This window comes from Schistocerca gregaria, chromosome 4 (genome assembly GCF_023897955.1).
Source record: "Schistocerca gregaria isolate iqSchGreg1 chromosome 4, iqSchGreg1.2, whole genome shotgun sequence".
NCBI lineage: Eukaryota > Metazoa > Arthropoda > Insecta > Orthoptera > Acrididae > Schistocerca > Schistocerca gregaria.
The window spans coordinates 448,778,334-448,790,254 of NC_064923.1; positions in this window are offsets into that span (position 1 = coordinate 448,778,334).

Here is an 11,921-nt window from a genome sequence, read left to right on the forward strand (position 1 = left end):
ACTGATCTGGCCTTGTAACAATAACCAAAACGGCCTTGCTGTGCTGGTACTGCGAACGGCTGAAAGCAAGGGAAAACTACGGCCGTATTTTTTCCCGAGGGCATGCAGCTTTACTGTATGATTAAATGATGATGGCGTCCTCTTGGGTAAAATATTCCGGAGGTAAAATAGTCCCCCATTCTGATCTCCGGGCGGGGACTACTCAAGAGGATGCCGTTATCAGGAGAACGAAAACTGGCGTTCTACGGATCGGAGCGTGGAATGTCAGATCCCTTAATCGGGCAGGTAGGTTGGAAAATTAAAAAAGCGAAATGGACAGGTTAAAGTTAGATATAGTGGGAATTAGTGAAGTTCGGTGGCAGGATGAACAAGACTTCTCGTCAGGTGACTACAGGGTTATAAACACAAAATCAAATAGGGGTAATGCAGGAGTAGGTTTAATAATGAATAGGAAAACAGGAATGCTGGAAAGCTACTACAAACAGCATAGTGAACACATTATTGTGGCCAAGATATATACGAAGCCCACACCTACTACAGTAGTACAAGTTTATATGCCAACTAGCTATGCAGATGACGAAGAAATTGAAGAAATGTATGATGAAATAAAAGAAATTATTCAGATAGTGAAGGGAGATGAAAATTTAATAGTCATGGGTGACTGGAATTCGAGTGTAGGGAAAGGGAGAGAAGGAAACGTAGTAGGTGAATATGGATTGTGGCTAAGAAATGAAAGAGGAAGCCGCCTGGTAGAATTTTGCACAGAGCACAACTTAATCATAGCTAACACCTGGTTTCAGAATCATGAAAGGAGGTTGTATACATGGAAGAACCCTGGAGATAATAAAAGGTATCAGATAGATTATATAATGGTAAGTCAGCGATTTAGGAACCAGGTTTTAAATTGTAGGACATTTTCAGGGGCACATGTGGACTCTGACCTCAATCTGTTGGTTATGAACTGTAGATTAAAACTGAAGGAACTGCAAAAAGGTGGGAATTTAGGGAGACTGGACCAAGATAAACTGAAAGAACCAGAGGTTGTACAGAGTTTCAGGGAGAGTATAAGGGAACAATTGACAGGAATGAGGGAAAGAAATACAGTAGAAGAAGAATGGGTAGCTTTAAGGGATGAAGTAGTGAAGGCAACGGAAGAAATATTGAATTTAATTGATGAAAGGAGAAAATATAAAAATGCAGTAAATGAAGCAGGCAAAAAGGAATACAAACGTCTCAAAAATGAAATCGACAGGAAGTGCAAAATGGCTAAGCAGGGATGGCTAGAGGACAAATGTACGGATGTAGAGGCTTATCTCACTAGGGGTATGATAGACACTGCCTACAGGAAAATTAAAGAGACCTTTGAAGGAAAGAGAGCCACTTGTATGAACATCAAGAGCTCAGATGGAAACCCAGTCCTAACCAAAGAAGGCAAAGCAGAAAGGTGGAAGGAGTATATAGAGGGTCTATACAAGGGCGATGTACTTCAGGACAATATTATGGAAATGGAAGAGGATGTAGATGAAGATGAAATGGGAGATACGATACTGCGTGAAGAGTTTGACAGAGCACTGAAAGACCTGAGTCGAAACAAGGCCCCCGGAGTAGACAACATTCCGTTGGAACTACTAACGGCCTTAGGAGAGCCAGTCCTGACAAAGCTCTACCATCTGGTGAACAAGATGTATGAAACAGGCGAATTACCCTCAGACTTCAAGAAGAATATAATAATTCCAATCCCAAAGAAAGCAGGTAGTGACAGATGCGAAAATTACCGAACAATCAGTTTAATAGGCCACAGCTGCAAAATACTAACGCGAATTCTTTACAGACGAATGGAAAAACTAGTAGAAGTCGACCTCGGGGAAGATCAGTTTGGATTCCGTAGAAATACTGGAACACGTGAGGCAGTACTGACCTTACGACTTATATTAGAAGAAAGATTAAGGAAAGGCAAACCTACGTTTCTAGCATTTGTAGACTTAGAGGAAGCTTTTGACAATTTTGACTAGAATACTCTCTTTCAAATTCTAAAGGTGGCAGGGGTAAAATACAGGGACCGAAAGGCTATTTACAATTTGTTCAGAAACCAGATGGCAGTTATAAGAGTCGAGGGGCATGAAAGGGAAGCAGTGGTTGGGAAAGGAGTGAGACAGGGTTGTAGCCTCTCCCCGATGTTATTCAATCTGTATATTGAGCAAGCTGTAAGGGAAACAAAAGAAAAATTGGGAGTAGGTATTAAAATCCATGGAGAAGAAATAAAAACTTTGAGGTTCGCCGATGACATTGTAATTATGTCAGAGACAGCCATGGACTTGGAAGAGCAGTTGAACGGAATGGACAGTGTCTTGAAAGGAGGATACAAGATGAACATCGAAAAAAGCAAAACGAGAATAATGGAATGTAGTCGAATTAAGTCGGGTGATGCTGAGGGAATTAGATTAGAAAATGAGACACTTGAAGTAGTAAAGGAGTTTTGTTATTTGGGGAGCAAAATAACTGATGATGGTCGAAGTAGAGAGGATATAAAATGTAGACTGGCAATGGCAAGGAAAGCGTTTCTGAAGAAGAGAAATTTGTTAACATCGAGTATAGATTTAAGTGTCAGGAAGTCGTTTCTGAAAGAGTTAGTATGGAGTGTAGCCACGTATGGAAGTGAAACATGGACGATAAATAGTTTGGACAAGAAGAGAATAGAAGCTTTCGAAATGTGGTGCTACAGAAGAATGCTGAAGATTAGATGGGTACATCACATAACTAATGAGTAAATATTGAATAGGAATGGGGAGAAGAGAAGTTTGTGGCACAACTTGACCAGAAAAAGGGATCGGTTGGTAGGACATGTTCTGAGGCATCATGGGATCACCAATTTAGTATTGGAGGGCAGCGTGGAGGGTAAAAATCGTAGAGGGAGACCAAGAGATGAATACACTAAGCAGATTCAGAAGGATGTAGGTTGCAGTAGGTACTGGGAGATGAAGAAGCTTGCACAGGATAGAGTAGCATGGAGAGCTGCATCAAACCAGTCTCAGGACTGAAGACAACAACAACAACAACAACAACAACAACATATAATTATCTTACAAATTTCTGGTATAATGTGCTGAGGACAACAATTTTCACATATTATATCACTAGCTATAATTATTTTCAGAACGAGATCTGCTGCTACTGCTCTCTTATTCAGCAGCTTCATAAAGATAGGTATTAGCAATAACTTTCGCAGAGTCAAATAAATATTCACCTCAACAAAATTTTGGAATATCATACAGTTTACTACAGTGACTTCTTATAGTACATTCATTGAGGTTTGTACAAAACTTTATTAACAAAATAAACATAATTCGATTTGAAAACAAGAAATATTTTAATTAGTTACAAAAAATCATTACGAAACAAAGCAGGCTCTCTCCTAAGCGGACATTCTGAAACAAAAACAGTGAAACTCTTCATCGCATGTTGATGATTATCTGTTTTTAGTAGTGAGTATGTCCTCCTCACACACAGATGAATTCTTCCACTCCGTGAGGCATCCTCTGAATGAGAACATCAAGTTCATCTTCGGATATGCGGTCCCACTTCTCAATGGAAGCTTCATTGAGTTATGATGATTGTCAGGTGGATTCAGACGCTGTGCAATGGCCATCTTCAGCAGGTCCCATGCATGCTCAATTGCATTTATGTCTGGAGACTGTGCTGGTCAAGGCATTCGGTCGATGTTTCGTCTTCGAAGATACTGAGACCTTCTATTGTAATAGACTAGGATGAAGTTGTCACCGACTTCACGTCCGTGTGGCCTTAGAGTCGTTTGTGGGACCTCTTGGAGGTATCGAAGACCAGTCATATTGCAGTTGATGGGAATTAGAACGTCCCATAAGTGTTGCCGCACAGAACATTACACTTTCGTCTGCAAACAGGTCGACTTCAAATACGTATTGGCTTTCCCGGAGTGGTCTCGCACCTCTCCAAACTCTAATACGCCTAGTGTCCAGTCGCAAACCGATTCTGGTCTCCTCAGTGAACGTGACAGTACTCCATTTTGCAGTGCTCCAATGTTGATGTGCATGAGCCCAGATCCTTCTATAGCGTCGGTTCGTTGGTTCAGTGCAAAACTTCTCTGGAATGAATATGAACGTTCAAATGTGTGTGTATTCCTAAGGGACCAAACTGCAGGGGGCCGCACAGTCCGAGACATGGCGTCTCAAACGACGCGGCCACTCCGGAATGAATACGAATTCCTTTTGCTCTGGAGAAGTTATTTCCATTCTTTCCGGCAGCTGACGTTGGGCGCCTACGACCCGACGGAGGAAACGATCTTGCACTGGTTTTGCCTCACTGCGAGGTCTATCGTTCACATTTCCTGTCTCTCTGTACTTTCTCCATACCTGAGATACATCGCTTTGAGTGACATGTAAACGATCGGCAACATCTTGCTGTGTATGACCTGCGACCTTCTGAAAATAAAGTCATTATGCTGAGTCTATCAAAGTGCTGTATGCCTCTACATGGCACGTTAATACAGTGCTGAGTACAAACTGAATGCAGCTGTTGTTGATACTGCACTGCCAGTGGCGTGCCGCTGCGGCAGCGGTATGTTCACGTGACTGGGAAACGGCCATAAAGCATTCCAGTAGCAAACACCATCCAGTATATGGGCTGTAAATGGATAATGCAAGAAGAGCCTAGGTCAATGAAACGTCTAGAATCGTAGACTACATTTTATGATAGTCTTCCAAACATTTTGCACAGCAGTGTATACAGGGTGTTTCAAAAATGACCGGTATATTTGCAACGGCAATAAAAACTAAACGAGCAGCGATAGAAATACACCATTTGTTGCAATATGCTTGGGACAACAGTACAATTTCAGGCGGACAAACTTTCGAAATTACAGTAGTTACAATTTTCAACAACAGATGGCGCTGCAAGTGATGTGAAAGATATAGAAAACAACGCAGTCTGTGTGTGCGCCATTCTGTACGTCGTCTTTCTGCTGTAAGCGTGTGCTGTTCACAACGTGCAAGTGTGCTGTGGACAACATGGTTTATTCCTTAGAACAGAGGATTTTTCTGGTGTTGGAATTCCACCGCCTAGAACACAGTGTTGTTGCAACAAGACGAAGTTTTCAACGGAGGTTTAATGTAACCAAAGGACCGAAAAGCGATACAACAAAGGATCTGTTTGAAAAATTTCAACGGACTGGGAACGTGACGGATGAACGTGCTGGAAAGGCAGGGCGACCGCGTACGGCAACCACAGGTGGCAACGCGCAGCTAGTGCAGCAGGTGATCCAACAGCGGCCTCGGGTTTCCGTTCGCCATGTTGCAACTGCGGTCCAAATGACGCCAACGTCCACGTATCGTCTCATGCGCCAGAGTTTACACCTCTATCCATACAAAATTCAAACGCGGCAACCCCTCAGCGCCGTTACCATTGCTGCACGAGAGACATTCGCTAACGATATAGTGCACAGAATTGATGACGGCGATATGCATGTGGGCAGCATTTGGTTTACGGACGAAGCTTATTTTTACCTGGACGGCTTCGTCAATAAACAGAACTGGCGCATATGGGGAACCGAAAAGCCCCATGTTGCAGTCCCATCGTCCCTGCATCCTCAAAAAATACTGGTCTGGGCCGCCATTTCTTCCAAAGGAATCATTGGCCCATTTTTCAGACCCGAAACGATTACTGCATCACGCTATCTGGACATTCTTCGTGAATTTGTGGCGGTACAAACTGACTTAACGACACTGCGAACACCTCGTGGTTTATGCAAGATGGTGCCCGGCCACATCGCACGGCCGACGTCTTTAATTTCCTGAAAGAATATTTCGATGATCGTGTGATTGCTTTGGGCTATCCGAAACATACAGGAGGCGGCGTGGATTGGCCTCCCTATTCGCCAGACATGAAGCCCTGTGACTTCTTTCTGTGGGGACACTTGAAAGACCAGGTGTACCGCCAGAATCCAGAAACAATTGAACAGCTGAAGCAGTACATCTCATCTGCATGTGAAGCCATTCCGCCAGACACGTTGTCAAAGGTTTCGGGTAATTTCATTCAGAGACTACGCCATATTATTGCTACCCATGGTGGATATGTGGAAAATATCGTACTATAGAGTTTCCCAGACCACAGCGCCATCTGTTGTTGACAATTGTAACTACTGTAATTTCGAAAGTTTGTCTGCCTGAAAATGTACTGTTGTCCCAAGCATATTGCAACAAACGGTGTATTTCCATCGCTGCTCGTTTAGTTCGTATTGCCGTTTCAAATATACCGGTCATTTTTGAAACACCCTGTATGTAAGTACCGTCACAGGAAATTCACGTTTGCGTTTAATCATCTCATGAAATTAAACTGCTTATCGGTTGTTATAGGCTTATCAAGGGTAAAATAATCTGTGCACTCTGTACACTGATGTTTCCTTATTAAGGAGTGGCAACAGAAACCAGCATTAAATGTGAAAACCAGGAAAGCAGATTCAACAAGTTTGAAATCATCATTACTGATACTCAAACTAAAAAATGAATCACTAATATCACACACACATTGCTCTCAGCACTTTCATCATAACTATGCATTTCTACAGTTCTCAACTTCTTTCGTGGGTCAAATTTACTTGCAAGATACTAATTAATCATAACTTCTTTTCAGTTTCCAACAACTGCCTAAGTGAGATAAGACAACAACAGCCTGATTATTGTCTATATAGACCAAACCTTGTTTCCAATGAATCAGTCTGAAACTTACCTCGCAGGAAATATGACATATTGAATTCTTTCTTACAATATTTAGTTACGTGCATTAATGCATATCTAAGAAGCTGAAGTGCTCTGAGTATTTTTAGGGGCAGATTCCCATTCTCTGAGCTTAAACTTCTCCATTTATCTAACCAAGTAAGAAATTTATCCAGGAAACTATACCACATGTCTCCTGCTTTATTGATCAGAGGCGTTTGCATTTCTTCTTTATGATGAATCCCTTTCAGACGCGCTTTAACATTGACAATGTACCACCAGGTCCTAACCAAATCTATAAATTTGGCCGTACCCTCCCAGTTTTCTACATTACGGACTGACCGATACTCAATCAAGCTTCTTTCAACGTAGTCGCTGAACACTTGAGTAACCAGTTTAACATTTTGCCGTTCTAAATATGAAGGTCACAGAGATTTCACTGCCTACATTTTAGTAGTTTTTGACTTTCTGTATCATAAACTTCCATAACTGCAGTAAAAGATGAATATCTGACAGTGTCAATATAATCTATGAATAACAAAATGTTTGCCGATGGTTCTCCATATTTATCCAGTTGTTGCACATACACTTAAAAATGTGAACAGTGTCATGAGGGAAAAAAGAGGTCTTTTACTATCCGTCGGAGACAGGTACACAAAACTGGCTTGTTGTGGATTTGCAAAACGTGCAACTTATTTTCTATTGATGGCATTGTTATCTGCAATAAACTAAACAATCTGAAATCCAACAGCTTTTACATCTATTACTACTGTCCTTACCACATTAAACAAGCTTTCTGCATTCAGTTTCTTCACATGCAGTACACACACAATCTTTTAGAAAGGGAAAGAATACCCTGAATCGTGAATGCATGTGCACTGGTTGCTACATCAGAAGTCTCCAAAGTCAGTTCAGTAATATTTTCTGCCTTCAAATCTAAATATGGCTTGACGTGAATCTCATCTAGCATAAAGGTCACAATAGTTCATGTGGTTCCAAACATGAAACTTCATCCTTCAAATGACTTAAGAAATTAGAATTACTCACGTTCACATTTATATTGTAACTAAGCTCCCTTAATGAATTAGGAAGAGGTATAATGAAAAATAAGCATCTGGAGAAATAGTAAATAATATACAACAAAGAGTGAAGAGCTCTGCATCAAATTTATGAGGACCCTTGGAGTGAAGAGACTGTGCAGTTTGTGACTTCAGGAATGAAACAACCTTCTTCTTACCTTCTTTAAATGGTAAAGTATCAAGAAGCGAGTGAATAACTGGCACGCGTAGATCACTTCAGTTACACTGTTAACTGTCTTTGTGTGTGTGTTCGCAACAATCTTTACAGCCTTCACATACAATTTAACACTGAGGATTCTACAAACAGTTCTATATACGCAATATCATGAGGTGTTTTCTCAAACCTGAAATACAGGAATAGTATATAATCTGTTCCATTAAGTTTCTGGTGTGCAGCTGCAAGAATTCTCCTTCTTCTTCTAATATTTCGGCTGTATAACGTTCAGCCATCTTCAGAGAGAGGCGCAAGACTTCCGCTCCAGTGTAAGCTTCGTCCCTTTATACTCATGTACCCCACGACTGCGCATGCGGCCACAGATGCAAATGCGCCAGAGACGTTGGTCGGCGACAGAGACGTGCACAATGCGCGAGTTGCATCTATGACTCCACAGTCGATCTGTGTTGGCATGTCGATATATCATTGTGAGCTGCACTGTGACGACGTCTTTGTGAGTTTATTACAGCAAGTGCCGGATTCCATGATTTATCAAGGTTGAAACCATTACCTATATTAATTAAATTCCTCGTCAAGCGAATTTCAATTGCCCACTTCACAATCGAGCCCACAAAAGATGATGTAGTTGCCGAAATTTCGACGTTGTCATACAGCATACTGTGACCAGTGTCAATACAGTGCTCTTCGCAGCCGATGACCCATGAATCTACCAATGTTAACTCCACGACATAGGCAAGAGTGACTGAAATGCGCACGTGACGATCGGCACTGAACGTTGGCGCAGTGGCAGAGCGCTGCATGGTCTGATGAAGCCCGATACCTACTTCATCATGCCGATGGGAGGGCGTGAAGCCGTCGACTTCCAGGGGAATAGCTCCTTGATACCTGTACGGCAGGACGCAGTCAAGCTGGCGGTGACTCCATTAGGCTCTGGGGAACATTCACGTGGGCATTCATGGGTCGAGCGGAGCTCGTGCAAGGCACCACGACAGAGAAGGAATCTCGTACACTGGCTGCTGACAGCGTACACCCCTTCATGAAAATCATGTCATTGCCGACGACAGTGGAATTTTTCAAAAAGATAATGCGTGACGTCACAAGGTCAGGAATGTCATGGAGTGATTCGAGGAACACCGTGGTGAGTTCCAATAGAAGTGCTGTCCCCCTAATTCGCCAGGTCTGAACCCGATCTAACGCATTAGGGATTCGATTTAAATTGGCCTCAGAGCTATCGTCCCCCTCCGAGGAATATATGGGAATTAAGTGACTTGTGTGTGCAGCTGTGGTGCTAACTCCCTACACCAACTTACTAAGGGCTCACCGCTTTCATGCAACGATTTGTCCCCGCTGTTATCCGTGACAAATGTGGACGTACCGGCTATTAGGCAGGTAGTCATAATGTTCCTGCTGATCAGTGTATTTTGTACACATATAAATTTGTTTTATGTCTGACACGACCATTATGTAATTATTGTCACTATTATTATTATTATTATTATTACCACACTTCCGTCTGTGAAAAGTGCAGCACCGAGAAGGAATTACACGAATAGCGCCTCACTTGGTGGAAGTGGCGACGGGTATGCAATCAATACGTGATACGTTTTGCAGCGTGATGGATATTGAGGTATTGAATAGAATTGGGGAGAAGAGGAGTTTGAGGCACAACTTGACAAAAAGAAGGGACCGGTTGGTAGGACATGTTCTGAGGCATGAAGGGATCACAAATTTAGCATTGGAGGGCAGCGTGGAGGGTAAAAATCGTAGAGGGAGACCAAGAGATGAATACACTAAGCATATTCTGAAGGATGTAGGTTGCAGTAAGTATTGGGAGATAAAGAAACTTGCACAGGATAGAGTAGCATGGAGAGCTGCATCAAACCACTCTCAGGACTGAAGACCACAACAACAACAACAACACGGACAAGTGGACAACATGGCGGTCATCTCGCCTGTGGTCACACTGTGTCGTCCTGTATCCTGTCGGCGTTGTGTACGGCCCTCTTCTCTTCACTGGTTCCGCAGACGCCTCATTGTTGAAGCAATGTGCCCTATACCAAAGAATGTTCAAATGTGTGTGAAATCTTATGGGACTTAACTGCTAAGGTCATCAGTCCCTAAGCTTACACACTACTTATCCTAAATTATCCTAAGAACAAACACACAAATCCATGCCCGAGGGAGGACTCGAACCACCGCCGGGACCAGCCGCACAGTCTATGACTGTAGTGCCCTAGACCGCTCGGCTAATCCCGGATGGCTGCCCTATACCAAACGGAATGTTACGGAACGGCAGACCCGCCTCCCAGAGATCAATCCCTCTGCCCTGTACTAAAACACTCAAATGCCGATATCCTACAGTGTGATGTCGGCGACGCACGGAGACACTTGATTACTTCCACTTCGTAAGACGGCTCCGCCCCAACTGAGCGTCTCGTAAATTGACCTGTCCGATCACATAAAAGAGGGCGCTGATGGGCCTACGTACACGCCACCTCTCTGTTATTTGGATTGCCTATTATAGTTCCGCTATACTACGAGTTCTTTTATCGTGGTGTGTTGCAGATCATTGCTTCTGAATGTTTCACATTCTTCAAAGGGTAGTGCATTTGTGGATGGCTGTGTTCTTCTTCGACGATCCTCAATTTAGTAAATTCCACGAAGCTGGACAAGATTCAGCATGGATAAAATAGCACTGATGAGTTTGCCGAAAAGAACTTTCTACGAAATGATTTATCAGTATAATACCAACTTTTTTGTTTATAACTTTTAATGTTAAATGTATGAGTTCACATTAAAATGCAATTACGCTTTTCTTTTCTTCCTGTAAATAACTCATATAGATCTGATTTGTATCGTTATCGTTCTAATCCAAAACCTGACAGCCCATAAGTCGAGTTTGTTCTTTCCCTCGATCCGATGTAGTTCTCTTTTTCACATCAGAAAGATAACTCTGAGCAGAAAGATAATCACAAGCAGAAAGATAACTTTTAAGTATGGGCTCAGTGACAAGTTACTTTTAATTCATTCCATTACTGATTACATATATCGAATCTTGATCTCGTAGGGCAACAAAAAGTGTTTGAAAACTGAAAACATCTAAAGTTGTGTAGAAACTAAGTGGTACAGAAAATAGGAAACGAACTATTGAACGAAAGAAGAAGATGCTGTTCAAACTATAAGATTTTGCAGATGTTTCTTCCAAGGGTGGAAATGCAAATTTTAGCTGAATGATAACTAGTAATAACATTAACAATCAATGTGAAATTTTAGCACCATTTAGTGAAAGAGTTAACGACGGTGAAATGAATGAAGGCAGTCGCTGAAAAAACATTAGTAGGAGCTATATTGTTGGTGTTATAGGTGCTGTAGGGGCATTACGGACGGGGGCTTATGATTGTAGCAGGCGAGGAAGTAGAAGAGAACAGAACTGGTGACAAGAAAATTTTCGAAGAGTGTCATAAAAGTCGAAAACAAAGGAAAGGAAGGGGGAGGGAGGCTGGGAGACACAGAAAAGTCTCTGGTAGGGGCGTCGCCTTCTATAAATCCGGTCCTGACTGCGAAGGTCCGATTTAAACGAAAAAACAATACGTCATTAGTCACGATTCCCATTAACTCGACATTAAACGAAGGAGAATTGCAAAGCCATAAATACATTGAAACATAACCATCGAAAATACACTGAAAGAGAGCAGTGTCGCCAGGCCACAGCAGTACGTAATTACTGGCACAACCAAACACAGGGACAACGGAAGACATCTGTTGCAGGTCCGCGTGGGTGAAGGTCGCCCGCCAACTCTCAGCTGATTAGCTGCTTGAGCCGGATCGCCGCAGCGCCTGCAATCTGTTAACAGCAAGCAAGACAGCAAGAATTTCCCCAGATTTGCTATGCTTATCAAATATCTCTTAGTTACTGGTTTTTTC